We start from the raw sequence: 25,197 nt of genomic DNA, 5'->3' as shown, positions 1-25,197 counted from the left end.
CTTATTTGGTGAGGTATATTTCTAAATTTTCTGCAATAAGCATGTGTCACTTTGGGAATAAGAGAAAGAAATAATAGTTATTTAAAAAGAAACTAAAATGTAATGTAAGGCTGCAGTTTCCTTAAGGATAAACTTGTTTTGTTTTGTTTGTAGATCCCATCGTAATAAATAAATTTGGGTCCCTTTAAATCCTACATGAAAAGGTTGTATACAAACATGTACACATCTATGCCTGGATGCATGTGCATTAAAAGATGTGACTGCCTGTCACATTACATTGAATGGCTTTCTTAGGCTGAGCTTCCTGGAAGGCAGTAGTTTATTTGAGAGGCATTCGCAGGAAGCACTGGTAGGAGAGGAGGAAAATAGAGAATGGAAGAAAACCAGCAGCATGTGTGTTAAGTGAGCACCGGGCGTTCCATCCCCTTGGGGACCTCTGAGAGGGACAAAGATGCTTCAGAGTCACCCTTCCTGAGGAGCATGCGAGCTCACACACGTTTGCCTCCCACTGCATCTGCTATTGGTTTAAGGCTTCTGCCAGAGTGTGCCCTCTGGCACTTCCAGTCTCCACATGCCGAGCAGGGAAGCCTCCAGGACCAGGGAAGTCCTTTGGTTTGGGGGACGCACAGTGCCAGCAGCTGGAAGGCATTGGGTTGACATATACAAGAATGGGTAAGCGTGAAGGGCGTGTAGACTGGGTCCCCCTAACACCTGCTGCAAAGGCATTCAGCCTTTCTTGATGAGCACCACCCCACCAGGTCTTAGGTCTTACTTGCATTTCTGTCCTGGTAGGCCCCAGGGCTGCAGCAGGAGGCAAACACCAATGGTTGAGAGGTAGAAAGTCTGCAAGGAAAACCCCATGAATGTGCTTGCTGCCCTCCTATCACCCACTAACTGCTTCAGTGTTCATGTGGAAAGCTGACCCCCTCTGGTGATGTTGGGAATATTCAAAACGAAAGTTGTGAAGTCCAGATTTCAACATGAAGCCGCTATGGCCAGTGAAATTGAAGAATGCACCATGAAAACATGATATCAGAACTTAGACATGTTTACTTATAAGTTTGGCAAGGGCCTTTTTATTTTTCATGATGTGTTTGAACTCTTCTGTGTATGAGGCAGATTCCATCAACCCCAATCTATAAAATCCTTCACAATTCATTTTATGATGTGTTTGGAACAGCACAGACTGAATTATTGGTTGGTGACTTGTCCTTTCTTTTTGACACCTCGGCTAGGGATTGTCCTCCTAAAAGTAGAGTTGCTAACTTCTTGGAGACCTGTGACTACTGTTTGCTAGCAACATCACTGTCCTGGGACAAATATTTATTTATTGGGGCCAAGGGAGTAGCAATAGAGTTCTGACATCAGAAGCTCTAGGAGGAACATAAACTCTTCCAGCTAGAGCCATAAACTTTTCATTTTATGGTTATGGAAACTGAGGCATAAGGGCACCCACCTAGCATGAGGTGGATCTGGACAGAAACTCCACCACCTCGTCCTGTGACGTAGCCCAGGTGCGAGGGGTGGTGGGTGGCACATACTGGCTGGCTGGTAAGTGGTACTGACCATATAATTCCATAATTCACGTGCACCGCCCCATCAGACCCCAGTGGTAGACTTTGATGGCGTCTTCCTATCCTTGAACACTGGGTGATTTTGGCTGTGATGTCACTCTCTGTGGCTTTCCCGGGTGTTTTTCAGGTTCTCCTCCTTGGTCTCCTTCAGGAAAAACTGACCCCCCCTTTTTTTCATCTTTATTTATTTTTTGAGAGACAGAGAGAGACAGAGCATGAGTGGGGGAGGGGCAGAGAGAGTGGGAGACACGGAATCCCAAGCAGGCTCCAGGCTCTGAGCTGTCAGCACAGAGCCTGACATGGGGCTCAAACTCACGAACCTCAAGATCATGACCTGAACTGAAGTCGGACGCTCAACCGACTGAGCCACCCAGGCACCCCAAAACTGACCCATTTTTTAAGAATATTTCCAATCAGCCAGAATAAGTTGTTCTGGGGTCCTTGTATAATATTTTGGAGTGTTGGGGACATACACACATACACAGAGAAAGGAGAGATGGCTGGAACCCTACACATTTAACATTCAGGCCCAGGCTTCTTTCCATCTCAGTGGGGGCACTTGTGAGGATATACTGAATAATATATGTAAGGAAACCACACTGGACTCAGGTTGAATTCATCAGAGATTAAATGTTCAAAGGAAAAAAGGGGACTTGGTCTCTTTGAGGATTCAAGCATGATGTCAGAAGTCAAGGTACAATGTGTCAGGGCTCACCTGCTGGCTGGTCAACAGAGAAAGAGGCCTAACACCGGATAAGGACAAGATGGGTGGACATTCTAGATTGGCCGTGCATGTGCAAACGGGGCTGAGAACTTGTAGGTTATTAATTAAGAAAATAACCTTTTTCAGCCTCTGTGCATTCATTGGCGAAATTGAAATAATTTGCCTTGCCTTTTATTTCTTGGATGGATTAATTAGGACACAATAAAAAAAGCACATACAACAGTATTAAGATTGTAGTATGTGTTCAATAGATGTTTCCTATCTATTATCTATCAATCATCTATCAATCATCTATCTATCTATTGATAAACAACCTATCATCTATATCCAGCTATCATCTAACTACATAATTTGCCATCTATCTGTATAATATATCTATCATCACTTATCACTATCAACAACAATGACAAAGTCATGATCAACAGGCACAGCTTCCTATTAATTTCCTCCCTGAGGCCCTGAGTTTTCCTCTTCACATACTGCTCTGTGCTCTTGCTTCCCAGAGAATTTTGAGCCAAGTTTTAGCTCATGTCTCATGGCTGTTCCTTCATCTGCTCTGCACCCATGTAGCCATGGGGCTCAGTCCCTCAATCTGGTCACCACCATGCCACCACTCATGCAGGGTCTTTCTATGCAGACTTTACTGAGGGCTCAGGGGAGCTTAGGGGGCCCAGGCAGTGACAACCCTGTGGCAGACCTGCTTAGTTCCTAGTAGCCACTCCCTCTTTTTTTGTTAATTACAGAACCACAATTTTATTTATCGTGGTTACATGCTCAACTAAAAGTAGTCACTTCCTCAGTTTCCCTTGTAGCTAGGGGTGTGACACAATTCTGTCTAGCAGGGCAAGACTTCCACCATTGCTCTTCCATAATCTTCCTCCCTAGAAGGTGAATGTAATGGCTGGAGGTACAGCAGCCACTTTGTGGCCATTAAAAAATGGAAAGCACATGCTAAGGAAGACAGAAAGATTCTTTGTTCTTGAGGACATTATAGAGCAGCCAGACTGCCCCTGAATTGAATTGTCAGGTTTGTACTTACTGGAGAGAGAGAGATAGAGAGAGAGAGAGAGAGAGAGAGAGAGAGAGAGAGAGAGAGAGAGAGAGAAACATTTCTATCCGTTTAAGCCTGAGTCAAACACTATCCTAACATAAAGACAAACGCCCTCTTAAATGGAAGGCTAATTTTCCTCTTCTGTTACACTGGTCTCTGGCTGTTTCTCTCCATGTGGGGTCCAGTCCAGTTTCCAGATATTTACCTCATCTTCTATTCCCAGCCCCACTCTGGCTAGCAACTTCAAACTTTCTTCTTGCTTTGTTATCCAGAAAGATTCAGTGCTTTTTACACCTTATTTCACAGATTCTAGAAGACTTTCGGGGGAAAAGAGCCATACTGACATGCATTAGGGCACTTACTTTGGAAGGGAGAGTTAATTAAAGCTAGTATTATTCGATATTGTGCACATTATTATATACATTATATAGCGTAGTAAGATAATTTATTATGCTCATATTTTTAATTTTTAAGTGAAATTGCTCTCTGATTGGACAGTTAGTGTGTCTAGGGGCAAAGAGGATTCACATTCAAAGAAAAGGACTAAGGAAGGATATTAATTCTTGACTCTGATAACCCAGAAAATCAAAAAGGTTTTTTTTTTTGTTTTTTGTTTTTTTTTTTTGGTAAGGAAAAGCAAAGCCTCATTTCCTTATGCAAAGCCTGATAATAGCTGTTTGAAAACAGAGACATATATGTAGGGATCTATATTACTTAAGACATTGTTTTACTTAGCTTTATTTTGCATGTGATTTGGAATTATAGTTATCAATATACAGGATTCCTTTAAAAAAAAAGATTTGCAGTTTACTAAATTCATTGTAGATTACATATCTGTTTGTCATGGTTCCGCACTTGACAAAAAAAAAATCATCTAATTCCTCGGCACAGGTGAGGGCATTAGATGCCTCTTCTCCCAGGACTGGAGGGAATTTGGGGGCAGAAGGGCTCAGCTGCCTCCACAGCACAGCATCAGAAGTGGGCGCTCTGTGTGACCTCCGGAGGCTCATAGCCTTGTGGCCCCTGTTTATTACTTATTGGTAATGGTACCAGTTGGCTTTTTCTGAGCACTTCCTCTGTGCCAGGCCTTTGACCTTGGTATTTCTGCCCTGCACCCCGATGCAGAGAGTGCCCGGTGCACCCAGATCCCAGAGGGGCAAGTTGACCTGTCCAGGACATTGGTAAAGGGGCTCAAACCCAGGCATGCCAGACTCCAAAACCTTTTAATCGCCATGGTGGGATGACCTGTTGTCTTTTAGTTTTATTTGTTGACAGTCTTCTTATTTTGGAATACCTTTGTGCAGAAGAGAGATCAGAGCTAAGTCCCAGCAGGCTTCTTACCACCTGTCCTCCCTCTCATTGTTAACATCTCACATTGCCATTGTTTCCTTTTTATCATTTCTTTCCCCACTTTGAATTCTATGTTTCACCTTTTGGACTATGAAAAAAATAAAGTCTCCCTTTCCTGGCTTTTTTCTTTCACTGCAGCCTGCCCGGTCTCTTCTTTGGAAGGAGAGGCAGAACTTGCAACGTGGAGAACTGAGTTCTTTCGAGAGGTGCACTGGGCCTGGCCTGGGGACAGAGAAGGATGATGAGGTGCCCAAGTCAGCCAGATGCCCGGCCTCCAATGGCCCCGCTGGCGATCTGCGCGGTGCACAGAAGTGTCTACTGTTAGGAAAACTCGTGTGGAGTTTTCCAGTGAGAACGCCAATGGGAGATGCTTTTCTGGAACAATTCTGTTTGCTTCAGACTGTTTGTACAAGCTTTTCAGCCCAAGACAAAGGCATGTTCAGGAATGCTAAAGTAACACCACTTTGTTCTTGCATTGTTTATTTAACATGGCAAAGCTCGCTAAGGGCATGGAGACCGTGGTCTCCTGTCGATGTAAGCATGCAAGCATGCCGATGACCTTGTGCAGACTGCCCTGCCCTGTGTTTAACAAACTCCGGAAGAAGGTAGAAGACTAGACCTGCCACATTATCCTGGTTGCTGGTACAGCTCATTCAGCTGGTGGAGAGAGGCCAGCATATTGTTACATTGTCACTTTCTCCCACCCCACTCCATTCTATGTATCAGTTACCACCCCCTCACCCCTCCCCACTCCCCCGACCAGGACAGCTCTGCTTTTTTTTTTGCCAGGTTGCCATTTCACATAATCACACAAGGGATGTTGGACCACAGGGGAGGCTGTGGGCTGGTTTGGGGACAAATTAAATCCATCTTTTAGCCAGGAAAGTGATCTGTATACTCATGCCTTAGCCTGGCATTCAGGATTTTCCTGTCCTATGGGTCGTGCCCCACTGCCTTGTGTGTATATACTGACTCAGGAGGAGGACTCAGTAAGGAGGAAGGGTCTACTGCCCCGAGACCAGGGCCTTGGGAGCAGGGATCCCGACAGGAGGGGTTGTAGGAAAGGCACGCAAAAATATGAGATTCTTGGGGCACCTGGGTGGCTCAGTTGGTTGAGTCCAACTATTGGTTTTGACTCAGGTCATGATCTCACAGTTTGTGAGTTCAAGCCCAACATTGGGCTCTGCACTGATAATGCAGAACCTGCTTGGCATTCTCTCTCCCTTCCCCCCTCAAAATAAATACATAAACTTAAAAATATATATGGGAGATTCTTATAAATGTGGATGTTTTGAAGCACAAAAACACCTTCAGAAAAAAGCAAACCTTAGGCTCTTTGTGAACTGTACCTTCAAAGGGCATTCACTTAAAAACAGTAAAAAGGGTGCCTGGGGTGGCTCAGTCAGTTAAGCGTCAGACTTCAGCTGAGGTCATGATCTTGTAATTCATGTGTTCGAGCCCTGCACTGGGCTCTGTGCTGATGGCTCAGAGCCTGGAGCCTGTTTCGGATTCTGTGTCACTCTTTCTCTCTGCCCCTCCCCCACTCATGCTCTTTCAAAAAGGAATGTTAAAAAAATTTTTAAAAATTTCAAATAGTAGGAAAAGTTGGGTGATTATCTAATGTACTTTCCCTTCCTGATCACATTGAAGCTTTCATCTCTTCCAGAGAGAGTAAAAAGTCCTGTTTTCTTAACAGTTGTGCTAACAAGAGGACTCCACTCTCTGTCCTCATCCTACTTTGCAGTATTAATAGATCACTAACAGTTGGCCAAGCCAAGAATGGCTAAAAGCTTTCATTGGGCAAACACCAAAACTCCCTCTCTGTAGGGTGCACGGGGAAACCCTCATGATTTGAAATACAGAACAGGCTCTTTCCACTTCCTTCTGAAAATAGAGCTTGCCCACTTAAATACTAATGGTAATGTTAACCTTAAAAATAAAACTTCCAGGGGCGCCTGGGTGGCTCAGTCAGTTAAGCATCTGACTTCAGTTCAGGTCATGATCTCATGGTTCGTGGGTTCAAGCCCTGCGTTGGGCTCTGTGCTGACAGCTCAGAGCCTGGAGCCTGTTTCAGATTCTGTGTCTTCCTGTCTCTCTGCCCCTCCCCACTTGTGCTCTGTCTCTCTCTGTCTCAAAAATAAATAAACATGAAATTTTTTTTAAAAAATAAAACTTCCAGGTATTTTACCAGCAGATGAGTTTATTCAGGAATAGCAAAGGATTGTAATCCAGGACAAGCAAGATAGAGTGAAACCACAGGAACCTGTAGCAAACAAAAGAGAGGAATATTATTTCATGGAGAAGGAGGAGGATATTGGGAAGGGTTGTTTTGAACAAAAGTCCACTGGAAAGGAGCAGGAGTTCAGGGGTGGTTGATTTTTTATAGGAGATACAATGTACATCCTTCCCGGTTTGGACCTGTAATTGATGATTCTTTCCTGTTGAGATTCTCCTTTCAGGGTTCTATAATGGGCAATTCTTCCTGTAATTGACACAGAGTAAAATGCTCCCCCTGCCAATCTCACCCTCTAGCATCTCAGGTCCACTTTAGTGAACTTTCGCCTTATTAATTTTCACAGTAATAACCCCAGAGCGTCCTGCCATCTGGATTCCCTCAGTTGGTGCATGTGCACGGATGCCCCAGCAAGGTCTAAACTGGAGCTTGCAAGAAGGTAACCAGGGGTGGCTTAGCTAGGCTGAGCTAGTTTTAAACCAGGCTTCCAGATAAGTGAAAGACTGTGTGTATACGCGTGTATGCACATGTGCATGCGTGTGCATATGTAAGTGGCACTTGTCTCCAAATGGTGTTTGTATTTTGGTGGAAGCATGCAAAGAGGCAATGAGACTCTTGAAAGCGATCATCACTTACAGAGTACCTGCCATGTGACAGACACTTCATCAGTGGTTGGAATCCTCACACAGCCTTCAGAGTGGGCATTGGTGGCAGTGATATTTGAGGGATTGACCACGGCAGATGCTCCTGTCAGTGCTCCACCCACCACCCATAGGGTTTGTTCACCACTGTCATGCACACCCAGTGTCCATTCACCTCCTTCAGCCAGCCCCTGTGTCTCTGTTGGAGAACTTCCCACGGGCTGCTGGGATACACTCTGCCTGCACGTGGAGACTTGGAAGTTCTTGGGAAGTGTGTTTTATTGTGTGATCTAACAATAAGCGGGCACATTTGACAAGAAGCCAATGCAGTGAGATGCCAAATTCAGATCAGGTCTCTGCCACCTTCCCCTTTGCCTTTTAAGGCAATGAGGTACAATCCATATTCACCACAGCCTGCAAGTCATGGGTTTTGACAAATACAGACACCTGCAAAGCTCACACCTGTCCCCCCTACTGTCATGATAATGAACATTTTCCTCAACACAAACTTTTCTTTGCATCCTTCCCACTTCTCTAAGACCACAGACAACCATTTTCTGATTCATATTAATATCATTTCATTTAGCCTGTTGTATGTTATGTTCTTTCCTGTGTCATTTTTCTTTCTTTCAACATTATGTTTGTAAGATTCATCCATCTCATCGTGTGTAGCAATAATCTTACCGTTTCCATGGCTGCATAGTATTCCATCGTTTGAACCCCCTACAGTTTGTTTATCCATTCTTCTGTTATTGGATGTTTGTGTTGTTTCCATTTTGGACCATCATGAATAAAGTTATTATGAACATTAACATACAAGTTATTCTATAGACCAGCTATTTTCTTCCAGATAGTTTTTCTTCCTTCTTCCTCTACCCTCTTTAAGTATCTACTTCAATGTGTTCTTGGGGGCACTTTTTGACAATTCTAAATGATAGAAGTTTCCTTTACGTGATTTCAAAAGGGCATGCCCTTACAAAGGAGCATCCTGAAACATTTGCAGCCTAGAGGATACTCTACCCAGACTATGGAAGACCCACTTGGGCTAGGAGTGGTGAGGAAAGATGGAGGAGACAGAGATGTGCAATGGTCAGCGGACCCCAGAAGAAGCAGACAGGACTCAGTGGGGCCACACGGCCAGGAATGAGTAAAATATGAGATCAAAGGACCATGGGATTGGTCCAGAGTCTTGGTTACAAACAGAAATTGAGCTCGGTTAAATTAAGCAGCAGAAGAATTTTTTTTTTAATTATTTTTTTTAATTTATTTTTTAATATATGAAATTTACTGTCAAATTGGTTTCCATACAACACCCAGTGTTTATCCCAAAAGGTGCCCTCCTCAATACCCATCACCCACCCTGCCCTCCCTCCCACCCCCCATCAACCCTCAGTTTGTTCTCAGTTTTTAACAGTCTCTTATGCTTTGGCTCTCTCCCACTCTAACCTCTTTTTTTTTTTTTCCTTCCCCTCCCCCATTGGTTTCTGTTACGTTTCTCAGGATCCACATAAGAGTGAAACCATATGGTATCTGTCTTTCTCTGTATGGCTTATTTCACTTAGCATCACACTCTCCAGTTCCATCCACGTTGCTACAAAAGGCCATATTTCATTTTTTCTCATTGCCACGTAGTATTCCATTGTGTATATAAACCACAATTTCTTTTTTTTTTTAATTTATTTATTTATTTTTTATTTTTTAATATATGAAATTTACTGTCAAATTGGTTTCCATACAACACCCAGTGCTCATCCCAAAAGGTGCCCTCCTCAATACCCATCACCCACCCTGCCCTCCCTCCCACCCCCCATCAACCCTCAGTTTGTTCTCAGTTTTTAACAGTCTCTTATGCTTTGGCTCTCTCCCACTCTAACCTCTTTTTTTTTTTTCCCTTCCCCTCCCCCATGGGTTTCTGTTACGTTTCTCAGGATCCACATAAGAGTGAAACCATATGGTATCTGTCTTTCTCTGTATGGCTTATTTCACTTAGCATCACACTCTCCAGTTCCATCCACGCTGCTACAAAAGGCCATATTTCATTTTTTCTCATTGCCACGTAGTATTCCATTGTGTATATAAACCACAATTTCTTTATCCATTCATCAGTTGATGGACATTTAGGCTCTTTCCATAATTTGGCTATTGTTGAGAGTGCTGCTATAAACATTGGGGTACAAGTGCCCCTATGCATCAGTACTCCTGTATCCCTTGGATAAATTCCTAGCAGTGCTATTGCTGGGTCATAGGGTAGTAAACCACAATTTCTTTATCCATTCATCAGTTGATGGACATTTAGGCTCTTTCCATAATTTGGCTATTGTTGAGAGTAGCAGCAGAAGAATTTTTGAGTGCATATTGAATAGCTGATAAAATTAAGAGAAAAGCAATGGAACCATCATCCGAAAATGGAAAGAAGTTAATAGAATTTAGGAGGTTAGACCCTTAGCCATGGTCATATCAAAGGAGCAGCCAGGACAGGATGAGATGTGGGTCCTGAATGCTGGAGCTGACACCACCACTTTTGCCATCTATGTGGACCCATGCAGGAGCTGATGACACTGCCATCTACCCTGGAACTAGGGATGCTGGAGCTTTCTTATCTGGACTTGCCACTGGCACTGGAATAACATGGAACACTACCCTACCCTTGCACCTGCTAGAATGGCCTCTTAAGGAATCCCTGCCTCATTGAGCCCCCATCTCTGGACCTTAGGACTGGCTTTTCTGAGGTTGGGTCCACACATCACTTACCAGAGAGAGTGAGCACCTGGTCTTCTATAATTTACCTGGTAGGAGACAAGTGGTATCATACAGTATGGATGGTTATCCAGAATGTGGGGTGCAGATGCTTGTCAGAGCAAGGCACTCTGGCACCCAGCACAGTTACCCCGCTGGGCTTCGTTCAAGCTCTCAGAGCTGTGAATATGCCACACATGCCTGACTTCACTCAACAGACACCACCATGACCTGCATCAGGGCTTTTGTTAACTGTCCTTGGATGTCCAGTGAGGACTTTTCCTCAACCACCAGCTGGTCCCCAAGTACCTGCTAATCAGGACTGATGACTGCTTGTGTGCTAGGCTTTGGTTGGTCTCAGGCCACCTACATGGATCCCTCTCCACCTGTAAATCCAAGATTTGGCAGTGGGGTGGTGATGGGAAGGCAAATATTTATTACCTGAACTGGGGAGATTTTCCTGAACAGACTAGCTAAATTCTTTAAACTTTTAATGCTAGGGGATATTGAACACACAAGGTCCTTTAATCTGTGCATAAGTCTGCTCCTTCTATATCCTTACCCATATACCCCAGGCATCATATCATCTTGTTTATAAATAATACAGTATATATCTGTGACATTTGAAGAGACACACAGTATACCCAAGACCACCCTCACTTTGGATACCCATTGCACAATTAGAGAGGGTACTGGATTATTACAGGCGAAGAATTAAAATTAGCCAAAGGTAGAACTACATAGATGAGGACACAGGAAAGTTCCAAACATGGAGCTTCCAATTATCTTCCCCATAGAGTCACAGACAGCTTTATTTTCCTGGCATTGATGTGTGACAATATGCACAGAGCACTGGCATCCAGGGAAGTTCATTTGAGCCTTGGAGTCCAGAATCTTTACTGGGGTCCCTGGTCAACTGCTCATGTGGCTGAACTCAGTCTCCAGCCCCTTAGGAGATTGAGTTGATACTGCATGCCTCAAGGCCCCTTTATAATTCATGTTGTTAGCTCTGTTGGTGTGGCCAGCCCCAACCCTAAACAAAGACCCTCCTGTTAGGCAGGACATTCCCAAGGTTGAAAGATTACCTTTCAGAAGCTGAGGACAAAATCCAGATCTCTCTTAGGGCAAGGTTAAATTCCTTACTACACAATATCTCTGAACAAATACCACTTATTAACTTTTTAAAATGTTATTTATTTATTTTGAGAGAGAGTGAGAGAGTAAGGGAGGGGCAGAGAGACAGAATCCCAAGCAGGCTCTGCACTGTCAGCACAGAGCCCAACATGGGGCTTGATCTCACAAATCATGAGATCATGACCTGAGCTGAAATCAAGAGTCAGATGCTTAAACAACTGAGCCAGCCAGGTGCCCCTGAATAAATATAGCGTATTTAAAAAACATAACAACTGTACAATTATCACACCTAAAAAATGTCTAATAATTTCTTAATATCCTCAAATATGTAGTCAGTGTTCAAATTTCCCTTTATTTAATGAATCATAATTTTTAACATTTTTTTTGTTTGAATTAGGATCGAAATAAGGTCTAAATGCTTGTTGACAGGCATTTAAAGCCTCTTATTCTACAAGTTTTCCCTCCATACTTTTTCCTTGCAACTTATTTGTTGAAGAAATTAGTTGTTCACCCTGTAGAATTTGGTATAGTGTGGATTCCACTGACTGCCTCCTCCTGGTATCAGTTGACATGTTCCTTTGTCTCCTGTATTCCTTGTAAATTGGCAGTTGAATCTAGAGGCTCAACTAGACTCAAGTTTGATTGTTTTTGGCAAGACTACTTCACACACGGTGATACGCTTGCTATCGGGCACCTCTGTTTTTGTGATACTGGTAGCCACCGGTGGTCACTGTTTAGAGCCATTAGTTCATTATGGGTTGAGAAATGGACCAGCCCCAGTGAACCCTGGGTTGGACCAGTGATCAAATAAATCTTGCCACTCCTTCCTACCCTCATATTTTTGTTCCTATAACTCAGGTGTGGAAGGAGCCCTGTGTTTCTGCCCACCAAGGTGCCACTTACCAATTTATTGGAGAAAATAATGAATTCAGTTTTATCCATTCACTCCGTGGGAGACACTTTGCTAGTCCACAGGCACCTCAATTTTCCTGAGTTGGTGACTCCATCCAGTTACCCTTAAGGCAGTAGGGCAATGGCCTGCAGACCTCCATCTTTGCTGTTTCTTTCTCTGGTACTTATTCTTTTGTCTGTCTTCCTCAGAGAAATGCACCCTGGGTCAGGCTGTGTGCATGTGTGACCTTCTTATATGGGGGACTATGAAGATGCTCTAACAGGGCAGTACAGGAGACCAGAGTGGGGTCACCCTGCACAAGGGCCATACAGTCTGAGCCTTCAGAAGAGGCTCTCAGACAACTTTCCTCTTGTCCCTGCAGTCACATTGGTCAGGCCTTACAGCCCTGTGTCCCATCTCTTTCCCTTGGGAAATCCCATCTCTATGTAAGGCCTCCTATGACTTGCAAACTCAAGTTTCATCATGTACAGAAGTGGCTTCTCAGTGCCTGAGCACTGGCCACTCTATAAGGGAGAAGGTGGGCAGGGCCAGGCTGGAGGGTGGTACCTTTGTGACCAGTTTTATACTTCCAGCAGATTTCCTCACTGGTTACCTAGGAAGCAAGCTCAGTCACCAAGATGGGCACTCTTTTTCACCCAGACCCAACAAAGTCTAGTCTCTTACAAAGAAAGGAGCTCCATTCTCCGTACCAATATCCCCAGCATCACTGGGCTAAGGATCATTAGACTCTTTTCAGAGCCTGGTTTACATTGTACATGCATCCAAACAGCCACAGTGGTCCCCTCTTATCCACACGGAATCTATAGTTCCAATCTCAGTGAGCTTCTTTCCCCCTGGCAGAAAGAGTGGAAGTCTGCATAGCTCACCATACTGCTGCTGTATATAGCTGAGAAACTTTGGACAGAAAGAGGTTAAGTGACTTGCCCAAAGCAACACAGCTGGTAAATAGCGAAGCCAGAATTTAAACTCAGGTTTGTTTAGGAGCACCTGGGTGGCTCAGTCGGTTACACGTCCAACTTTGACTCAGGTCATGATCTCACAGTTGGTGAGTTCAAGCTCCATATTGGGGTCTGTACTGACAGCTCGGAGCCTAGAGCCTGCTTCAGATTCTGTGTCTCCCTCTCTCTCTGCCCTCCCCCACTCACACTCTGTTTGTCTGTCTGTCTGTCTCTCTCTCTCAAGAAATAAATAAACATTAAAAAAAATTAAACTCAGGTTTGTTTCTTCCCAAAGTCTACACTCTTTTTGCTCCAACCTTTTATGTAATGAGCCTTAGACCTATAATTAAGGAGAAGGGGATTGCAGGTCAGAATCTTTGACATAGTGGGTTTTTTTTTTTATGTATAATTAAAAGGCAGGCTCAGGGCACAGGTGGCCGGTGTGAAATGAAACAGATGACTGAACCTGGCACAGCATAAGGGACGCCTCTCAAGGTGAGTGAGCCATGTGAGGAGGCACAGTGGTGCAGGGCAGAGTGGCAGCCGTGAAGCTTCTGCAGGCACATGCAGCAGGTAGGACAGAGGGAGGGTGAGCATTGTACTCAGGTTGACTCTGGTGGAAGATACATTTTTTAAATGTGTAGCCTGGGAAAACTGGAAAAAACTGAAAACTGGAAATTCAGGGTTACCGAGGGGTGGCAAATCTTTTTCTGTGCCATCGAGTGACAAAATGAAGAACGGTGCAGGGGAACATCAGGCTGTTTCAGCTGTGTTGACAGCATGCTGATCGAACCACCAGAAGCTCTGGGCTTTAGGAACACCTGGAAAATGGGCTCACACATCGAAATATACTCTACTGCTATCTCTCCTGGTTACTGGTCCTCCAACATCGGGATTAGCCATCACACTGGGGATGTGACTGGCCTGACTGCCACCGGGCTTTGTGGCCATGTCCTGAGGGGAGGCAAAGCACCTGATGGTAAGCAGAGCCTCTGTCTCTGAGCAGGTGTGAGCAGGTGAAGACAGCCAGCTATTGGTAGCAGACCCCGTGAATTGTCTGCAGACTTACAGCTCTCCTGAAGCACTTTATGGCTGAGGGAGTCAGTCAGTGTGTTTGTGTTTGTTCTGAGAAACGCTATGTTTATCAAAATAAAAATATTGAGGGGAATAAAACATTCTTTCCATGGTAAAATAATCAAGGTCTTCAGTCCAAGCTTCATTGTCAACAGTATGCTTCTAGGAGAATAATGTTTTGAAAGTAAGAAACCAATCTGAGTTTCAGCTCTATCCCTGTCTTTTTTTACCCAACAGCCATTTGGCAAAAATAGTCAGGTGAAAGGGGAGGGGCAGTTGCCCCTCTGGGAGGCAGGCTTTGATGTAAGGATGTCCTAGCTGACAGGAAGTAGAAGTGGAAGCCCCAGGGAATCATGAGAAGGAGAAGAGGTGGTGACAGGGAAAATAGTGAGACCTACACCCTGACCCTCTTCCTGCCCTAGGTCAAGTGGCTATTTAGAAGCAGAGCCACATTGGCTATGTTTGTTGTTTGGAGTGTTGGGTCCTCTGAGTAAGCAAAGGGGAAGAAAAGAATTTGAGTTTGCACTTCTAGGAATCCTTGGTTCCCCCCTGGCAGGGTAAATATCCAGGCAGACCCCTGGGCTTCCGAGTGTGGAGCATCAGAAATGAATCTTTAGGAGGCTGACAGGGGAGTTGCTGTGTTGGTGGCACCAGTGACTGGTGGACAAGACCTACTGACTGTGAGCTCCAAACAGATTTCCACACCAAAGAGGGCTGAGTTGGCCGAACAATCAATGGGAGAGGACACCAGGTTCTGATGGGGCTCAGAAGCTGGACTGTGAGTTCATGGACTACAATTCTAGCCTCCAGTACAAACAGGGGGCTTAGGAAACAGAGTAGGGGCCTCTCCAAGGAAGGCAGAGGAGCCACAGCTGTGTCAGGACCAGATCCCCCACTCCTCCCTCAGCCCCCACCTCCAACCCCACGTAACACCTCGGAAGAACAGAGAATGAGAGGGCTACCCATTCATCCAAAACACACCGAGTTAACTGGAAGACTTCAGATTTGGTTCAAGCTGAGTGGATCAAGTTAGCCTAAGTTTAACACAGCGCAGACCTGGTAGGATGGAGTGGTGGGGTCATGTGGAAGCTGCCTTTCCTTTGAATGTGAACTTGTAGCCTTGCTGCTTGGGAAAGCAAGTGGTGAGAAGTGAATATTCCTGCTCTCTGGGTTGAATTCTTGGATGGGTTGAGGGCACCACTGAACACTGAGGGTATTTGTCTTATTGCCCTTTGGAAATATGGAAGGAGGCTGCTTCCCAGGGGGCTCCTGCACCCACATAGCAAAGATCCAAAGGCATGATTAGACAGAAAGAGAGCCAGAATTCAGCTTCTAGACTCTTTGTCTTCCCGGTGGCAAGGACATTATTCACTAGCTCCACACCTGGTGGAAGGATGTGGAAAGAAGTTGCTGGCAATGAGCTTACCGTGGGGGTCACTGTGGTGACAGTAAAATGACCCAGTATCTGAATGCCAATCTCAGAAGCGGCATAGGTCATTCTGTCCACATGCCTTTGGCTAGAACTAGTCACATGGCCAGACTTGGCTGCAAGGGAGTCTGGGAAATGCAGTCTTCCTGCATGCCCTGGAGGTAAGTGACATGCTCAGTGAATGCATAGCATTGCCTTGTCTGCACAGGCAAACCTCAGGGGGATGTATAGTGCCAGTGGGATCCCAGACTGGGCATGGTAAGTACAGAAACTCATCAATCCTTGACAGATTCAGAAGGGATATCCTGTGGAGGACACTGTCAACCCCAAGGCAAGGGGACTCCAAAGAGCAACACAAGGACCTCCTACTGCAGCTTTCCCCCATGACAAGATAAAGACGTCCTTGTACCTAGGTGCCATATTAGGGAAGAGAAGGAGGAGGGGCAGAATTTGAAAGACCCAAGCATTCATCTGAAAGAGGCTATTGTAAACTAAAAGAAGTCTGCTTAAGACCAAAGAGAAAATTACTGTTGATTATCCAGATTGGTTCCAGTTTACTCTGAGGGGTAGGGACAAGCATTCCCTGGGGAGATTAAATCTTGCATTGTTAATAAGGGAGCTTAGCCCTGAGTACAGAGTCTGTTAAATTGTGGCCTTACATAATGTTTTATTTAGCTGAGTTCAAAACCCACACCAAGAAATGAGCCTCATGTGTCCTCTCAACTGGCCTAAGGAATGCACCCACTGAGATGCTCTTTAAAACTCTGCCTGGGTTTCTGATGTGGACTTCTGGGGACAGGATCCCTTTGCCCTGAGCTTTGCCAATGATCACAGATTAACTCTGCTTGGAGGGAGGAGAGTGGACCAGATGTCTTTGGTTCAGCGAGTCTATGGTGATCATGCATGCTGCCTTGAAAAAGAATTGACCTTCAATATTAGTTTAACTATTGCAAGCTGAAAACTGCGTGCAGGTAACTGGCAAGTAGTGTACATTGGCCAGAGTGAGGCATTAGGGACTTTGGGTGACTGTGGCAAACTAAAGGCCACATGTCTTGTCCAACAATATTCAGATTTATTTCTAAAAATAAAGCAAGACATCGTGCTCACAAACAGAAGTGACTATGGCAACATTTAGGTTGCCAGATTGCAGCCTCACTTTAACAGCCAGTGTTTTAGAATTTTTAAGGCATTAAATGTAGACAGAATTTTAAAAACTATTTGCCATTGGGGAATAACTTCCTTTCATAGTTGTCCTTTTATGAATTGTTTTGAAACTCTTAGAAGTTCTAGGGTCACAAGAGCCCCAGACTACCTTAGGAAAAAAATCAAAGACTGCCAGGGTGCTTACATGGCTCAGTCAGTTGAGCATCTGACTCTTGATTTCAACTCAGGTTATAATTCCAGGATTGTGGGATTGAGCCCCATGTCAGGCTCCAAGACAAGCGTGGAGCCTGCTTGAGATTCTCTCTCTCTCAGTCTCTCTCTGACCCTCCCCAGCTTGTGCACGTTTTCTCTTTCTCACTTCCTCTGTCTGCCTCTCTCTCTCTCTCAAAATGAATAAATAAACATTAAGAAAAAAAAAAAGACCAGTCAAAAGAGAGGTGAATTCATAGCCTTTGAAATTTCAGTCCAGCATTTTCATTCACCAGGAGACATGGGCTGGGGGTCAGTTTTATGGGTATTAAATTAGGGTGCTTCCCTGTTGATCCCTGAATGAAATAAAATGCAGAAAGACAAGTACCAAGAAAAAGTTAGAAATTGTATGAAAAGGCTTTCAAGATCAGCGAGGCCACTTGGTGAATGCAGGCATTCTGTTTACCCATTCAAGCTGCTTTGAGCTCTGTGGCTGTCAAAGCCCTGGTTTCAAACTACCTAGAGATGGACCCAGTGACTTGGGAGACCCTGGGTCTCCCTTATCTTAGGGAGAGAGGTGTAATAGCTGAGTTGTTCAAAGGGTAGTTTCAACTTTTTAGGTGGACACCTAGAGGGGTCTAGCTGGTGTTTGGGAAATGCACAGAGAGCTGTGTGTGGATGCTGAGTAGCCAAAGGGGTGGACTGTGCCAGCCACAGAGCTATTGTGTCCCAGGTCCCAACTCTCCCCTCTATGCTCTGCTCTGTGGGCTGGACTGAGACCATCCCTGCTCAGTCAACTGCTAGGCTTCATCACTAGGGGCATGAGTGGAGGGAAAAGGACTTGCTCTTCTCCATGATGCTTCTTGTTCCTGTCAGCATTGTCCCACCCTGATCCCCACAGTGCCATCAACAGTTTGTTCCTATAGCAGCCAGGTCTAGTTGGCAGTTTTACCAATGCCCACAAAACCAGCTCTCTCATGTGCCCCTCAGAGACAGGGGCACCAGCTGGTCAGTGCCCCCTCCTCAGAGGTCTTCCTTCAGCCCCACAGGGACTCTCTTCCAAGATCAGAGACATGAACACCAGCCAGCTGCTGGCCCCTCAGCAGCATGAGCTTTACCTGCATAGGATCTCTCCTGTCAGCATTTATGTTTTAGTAATCCCAGCCTCTTCCCTGTGTGCCTCCAGTGCTAGGGGTGCTTGCTGCTTCCCGTGAGTGTTCCTCCACGACACCTCCATGACCCCTTTTTGCGCTTTCTGTTTTCCAATACCTGGTGAACAATTCTCTATACTAAGTTCTCCTCATGAAGTGAACCAGTTGAGTTTCTGTCTCCTGACTGGACCACAGTTGATAAGATGAGTTTTCAGAGGTAAAGGAACCACAGGGTGCCTAGGTGGCTCAGCCAGTTGAGCATCCGACTTTGGCTCAGGTCATGATCTCACGGTTTGTGAGTTCGAGCCCTGCATGGAGCTCTGTGCTGACAGCTTGGAGCCTGGAGCCTGCTTCAAATTCTGCATCTCCCTCTCTCTCTGCCCCTCTCCTGCTTGCGCTGTCTGTCTGTCTCTCAAAAATAAATAAACATTAAAAAAACAAAAACAAAGTAAGGGAGCCATGAACAATGCAGCATTGCTTATAATTACAATTCTATGAGTGTCTATGCCTAGAGACATCCCACCCCAGTGTGGGTTCACGGTTTAGGGGTGTTAAAGTGAAATACAGAATAGAGATTCGATTTTAGAATCCTTTGAGCAGACAAAGCCATCTAAGGCCCATAAGTGAAATTTAATTAACTTATTTGGCAAAACAAGCGAAACTTAACTTGGCCTTTTCTTTTTTTTTTTTTTTTTTTTGGCCTTTTCTTGTAAATGCTTGTAAAAGTAAATAAAACAAACTTTAGTCTACAGACTTGTTAAAACACTATATTGCCTCTGAAACTAATGTAACATGGTGTGTCAACTATATTTCAATTAAAAAAAATTGAGATGTGCTGTAGGCATAAAATACACACTGGATTGTAAAGATCTATTATGAAAAAAATGGAAAAATGTCATTAATAAATGTTGAAATAGTTTTGTCATATTGTTTAAATAAAATGAATTATTATTTTTATTTTTAAAAATCTGTTTATTTTTGAGAGAGAGAGATAGAGATAGAGAGAGAGAGAGAGAGAGAGAGAGAGAAAGCACAGGGGAGGGGCAGAGAGGGAGGGAGACACAGAATCTGAAGCAGGCTTTAGCCTCTGAGCTGTCAGCACAGAACCCAATGTGGGGCTTGAACTCACAAAGCGTGAGTTCATGACCTGAGCCTAAGTCAGATGCTTAACAAACTGAGCCACCCAGGTGCCCCAAATTATTAATTTTTTTTTTTAAAAGAAACTTAAGTGGTGCCTGGGTGGCTCAGTCAAGCATCTGGCTCTTGATCTCAGCTCAGGTCATGATCTCAGGGTCATGGGTTCAGGCGCTGCATTGGGTTCCATACTGGGTGTGGTGACTACATAAAAAACAAACAAACAGGGGCGCCTGGGTGGCGCAGTCGGTTAAGCATCTGACTTCAGCCAGATCACGATCTCGCGGTCCGTGAGTTCGAGCCCCGCGTCGGGCTCTGGGCTGATGGCTCGGAGCCTGGAGCCTGTTTCCGATTCTGTGTCTCCCTCTCTCTGCCCCTCCCCCGTTCATGCTCTGTCTCTCTCTGTCCCAAAAATAAATAAAAAACGTTGAAAAAAAATTTAAAAAACAAACAAAACAGAACTTAAGTCATCTTCCTAAAAATGGTATAAGATGACCACTTTTAACCAATTCCCTGCCATCTGGAAACTCCTATTATAATAACCAATCATGCAAACATTAAACAACTTCCTCATTTTCACTTAATAAGCTGTCCTATAAAATCATGCCCTGAGCTTCCTGTCAGTTTTAAATTTGAAAGCTCCTAGTTCACAAACTGTTCTTACATGCATGATTAACTCTTACTAAATACTATTTATTGATTTGGTGGTTTTAATTTTTCTGTCTCTGGATTTTTGACGAGGGGGTACCTGATGGATGTTCCCCACCTTCCTCCTCATCTGCCGCCAACCTTAAGGGGCTGGGTCACGTTTACCTAATGGGATGCCCTCTCCCCCTGCTCAGCCTGGGCACCAACAACCACATGGCCTTAGGGAAGACATTTTTATTTTCATTCCAGACCTATCTTTCCAGGTGATGTATTCCATCCAACACAGACTCCTTCCCAGTTATTTCGAGTATGAAAACTCCTCAGATAAACACTTTACTCGCTAAAGTGTGTTTGCTGCCTGCCTCTCACAAGGCAGTTGTTCTAGTACACAGTAGACCAGCATGCAGATGCACGGTGTTATCCAGGGTTTGGGAAACCAGCTTTGGGACTGAGCACAAACTAAGGGTAGATGGGGGATGGGGGAGAGGGGAACGTGGGTGATGGGCATTGAGGAGGGCATTTGTTGGGATGAGCACTGGGTGTTGTATGGAAACAAATTTGATAATAAAATATATTTTTAAAAAAGAATAAAGATCATGTTCACGACAAAAAATAAAATAAAATCTGATTATAAAAAAAAGAAAAGAAAAGAAACTGGAAGAGGCAAGAAAGGATTCTTCACTGGAGCCTGGAAGGCTCTGCTCACACCTTGATTTTAAGACTTCTAGCCTCCAGAACTGTGAGAGAATACATTTTTATTGTTTTAAGTGACCCAGTTTATGATACTTTGTTACACAGCCCTAGGAAACTAACACAGTGTATTTGATTTTTGAAGATGTCCTTTGGGAAGAGTTTCGCTAGTTTGCTTGTTTAAAGTTTAAGTGGTTTTAAAAGTTTAAAGTTTAAAAAGTAGAGCTCTGAATAGTAAGGTAGAAATTTGGAAGGTATCTTTGGCAGGTGATTCAATGGGGAATGTAGAGGAAAATGTGGAGGGACAGGTGATCACAGGAAAATACCAGGAGAAAATCTTAGGGTTCACTTTCTCCTGGAACATTCCTTGACATTAAGACACAAAACTAATGCTTTTTAGTTAGTGAGCTAAAAGAAGAAGAGGTAGATTTCTGAAAATCATGTTACTATGACCTTTTGCCAATATCAGAGTCAAGAGCAGTAAACCTTGGATTGTAAGTAACTTGTTCTGCAAGTGTTCTGCAAGATAAGCAAACATTTATAATGAATTTTAACTTGATAAAACAGCAATGTCTCGCAGTATGGGTGGCATGTGATGCTAAACATCACATGGTCACAACTGAGCCAATGGTTCTCTCTCTCTATCTTGCTGTGGGATTATGGGTGATCATCTCCCATGCTCGGATGTTCGGTCTCAGGCCATGATGTTTGGCAGAAATCAGTGATTTTTCAGAACGTCAGAAGGTGCCCATGACTGGCACTAGTGTATTTTTTTGTCACTTCAAAGCACCTATGGACAGTCCTTTGCTTTTCCATACAAGTGTGAGCTTAGGAACGCTTTGCTTCATTCTAGGTCAGGCTGCCTGCTGATAGAGACCCTTTCCTCTGCTGCCTCATTGCCAGTTACATTAAATACAGTATATGACAAGAGTTTATTAATACTGTACTGTAGTCAACATCCATGCAAGTATATACAATGTCACCCATGCAGAAAAGATTCCATTGAGCCAATGGAAGCAGTGATTCCGTTAGTGATAGGGCAAGTTGTCCTACACAATAACCCTCCTCTCTTGTCTCCCTCACACCAGCCACGAAGGTTTTCCAAGGTAAGTGCAAGTTAATTTGGTTTATTTTTCTTTATATTTTCTTTATTATTTTATATTATATTACAGCATTGTAATCATTTTTATATGAATATTTTTGGGTTGTGCAACAGACCATCTGAGTTTCCATTATTTCTTAAGGGGAAGTTTGCTTTGATATGCAAGTGCTTTGGATTACAAACATGTTTCTGGAATGAATTATGTTCACAAACCAAGGTTTTACTGTATATGCTATAGAAGAGAAGCTAGCAAACCAGAGTTGCTAACTCAAAGTGTTATGGGACCATGTACTACACAACCATGTCTAGAGGGGAAAACATCTGGCCAGACCACCTCTGTTCCCTGTCTTTGGTTGAGTATATTTGTGGTGGGAGAGAAGCTGTTACACACACAAATTGCAAATACAAGGCATGAATCTCTCTTTCTGTGCACTTCTTGGATGTTCTACCAGAATCCTTACACCAAACTGACCCTCTTGACCCTTGGGTAGAAGGAGTAATGCCCCACAGATGTCCATGACCTAGTCCCCAGGAACTGAATATTACTTTACTTGGCCAAAGGGGCTTGGCAGATGTGATTAGGGTTGAGGATCTTGGCAAGGGGAGATTATCCTGGATTATCCAGATGGGCTCAATCAAATCATACAAACCCTTAAAAGTACAGCACCTTTTCCAGCTGTGGTTAAAGAGATGCAACATTGCTGGCTTTGAAGCTGGAGGAGGAGGAGAGCCATGAGCCAAGGAATGCAAGCAGCCCTTAGAATATGGAAAAAACCAAAGCAAAGCAAGACAAAACAAACAAAAAAGAATTCGCCCCATATTAGTCTGCTGAGGCTGCCATAACAAAATACCATAGACCCAGTGGCTTAAACAACAGAAATCTATTTCTCACAATTCTGGAGGCTGGAATTCCAAGATCAAGGTGACTGCCAGGTAGGTTCCTATGAAGGTCCTCTTCCTGGCTTGTGGGTGGTGTCTTCTCATTGTGTCCCCACTTGGCCTTTCCTTGGTACGTGTGCATGAGGTGAGAGATCTCTCCCTTCCCCTTCTTATTAGGCCACCAATCCTATTGGATTAGGACCCCACCCTTATGATCTCATTTAGCTTTAATTCCCTCCTTAAAGTCCTATCTCCAAACACAGTCACACTGGAGGTGTTAAGGCTTCAATATACGAATTTGGGGGAACACAGTTCAGTATTTATCACTCCCCCTAGGGCCTCCAGGAAGGAAGGCAGCCCTATTGACATCTTGCTTTTAGCCCAGATCCAGGTCAGACCTCTGACCTACACAACTGGAGGATAATAAATTTGTGTCATTTAGCCACTACGTGGTCATTTGTTACAACACCAGTAGGAAAGTAACCCAGACTCCTATACCTCTATTTAGCATCCTTTCATCTTTCATGGACTGGGTTTGCAATGCAGACCAAACTATTATGTGCCAGCCATTGCAGTACACACAATGTTTCTTGTCCTTCATTCAGCACCTACAAGGAGGCTGTGAACTGTGTTGGTCATGACTCTCCTGGTCTAGTCTAGTGCCCAAAACATAGTAGATACTCAATAAGAATTTGTCAAATGGAAAAAGGAAGCAGACTGATATACAAAGAGGATCAGAAAGGATAACTTTCTCAGGATCAGAGGATGATATGAATCCAAACCATCTAAATGAAGGTCATAGACTTTCCATTACAAGGTGTAAGCCCCCAAGTCACAGTACATACATACAAAGCAAAAAAAGATATATCCAGTCAGTTCCCATTGTTGCAGATCATTTTCATGCACTATTTCCTTTGGGTCTTATGAGGCAGACATTAACATTATGCACCGGATGGATGAGAAAACTAAAGCTCAGAGAGGTTAAGAAATGTTCTCAAATGTTTTATGAGTAGCTGTGACAGAAATCATTTCAAAACCCAAGTCCGTTAGGCTTTTGCAAAGTCGACATTTTTTTTCACTGCCTCACCTTGGAAATGTATTTTTTAGTTTAATTTGTCTGTGTTCATAAGTTGCCCTACGAAAGCAGGATCTATTGTTCTTTTCAGATGTTCCAACTGTTCTTTTCAACTGTGGTCTTTTTGAAGGCGGTATCCAGAAGGCTTATTCCCAGTAGCAGCTCCTTCCACGTGGCATATCACATATGCAGGTGCTATTAACGGGCAGCAGACTTCCTGATTCTAGACCTCAGAGGTATGCCTATACTAGTTAGAGCTATTTCAAAATTTTACAACAGCTGGAAGTATTTTGTTCTGAAGAGTCACTCAGTCAAGGCATTTTTTGTGTGTGCTTGTTATTCAAGAGACACTGTGTAGGGGCTAGAACAAAATCCACCCATAGGTACCATGTTTGTTCTGGTGATTAGATGCATGGGCTCTGAAGTCAGGCAGATTTGGCTTTGGATTCCTGGACCACCATGCACTAGCTTTGGGGCTTTGGCAAGTTACCATCTGTCTGAACCTCGGTTCCACATCTATAATAGTTTTTACTTCCCAGGTTTGTTTGTTTTGGGTAAAGATTAAGTGAAATAAATCTGGGAGACCCAAAGAGAGATGCATAGTGGATCTAGAAGCCAGGAGACATGGATGGGCAGGGGGAATGGATGTCTGAGACCAGTGGGTTGAAATAAGCATTTGGTCTATAGACCTCCTCCAGAATTTGATAATGTCAGATAAGTAACTTTTATTTGAAAAGTAAAGGATGGGAATGTGTTCTGGATGGTGCTGAATGCTCTGTGTGTATGGAAGACACCACTGTTTACTCATGTAGCAGTCACCCTTCCTTTCTTCTTGTTAAAAAGCATTCATTTTGTTCTGATATTGGCTGGCCAGCCAAGTGTTTTTGTGAGGTGCAGGACTCTCCCATAGACCCTGGGCGGGGGTGGGGTACATTTCTCCACACCCTTGCCAACACTTGTTATTTCCTGTCCTTTTGGCCATGGCCATTCTAACAGGTGTGTATTCAACATAAAACATAGAATAGCTACACTCAAAGGGATATTGTTGCTTTCCAAACTCAGTTTGGTATCTTAAAAGATGTTTCTGTATTTTTCTTAGCATTTTTACATATACCATACCAAGAAGACTGTCTGTCTGCGTAGGAATTGGAGAGCCAGAAGAAGGCAGTGTGGAGAGAGCTTGGAGAATAGAGGAGAAAGGGAAAAAGAGAAGGATGACAAGAAGAGGAAAATGAAAAGGAGGAGGAGTAGGGGAGGACAAAGAGAAAAATGTAAAGAGAGAGAAAGTAGAGCAGAGAAGAACATAGAAGAATCAGAGAACTGGGAAGTGATAATTTCTTGATTGTCCTAGAGACCCTTGTTCCTGGG

This window comes from Neofelis nebulosa, chromosome 9, assembly GCF_028018385.1.
Source record: "Neofelis nebulosa isolate mNeoNeb1 chromosome 9, mNeoNeb1.pri, whole genome shotgun sequence".
Classification (NCBI taxonomy): domain Eukaryota; kingdom Metazoa; phylum Chordata; class Mammalia; order Carnivora; family Felidae; genus Neofelis; species Neofelis nebulosa.
Note: the sequence above shows the minus strand (reverse complement) of the source record.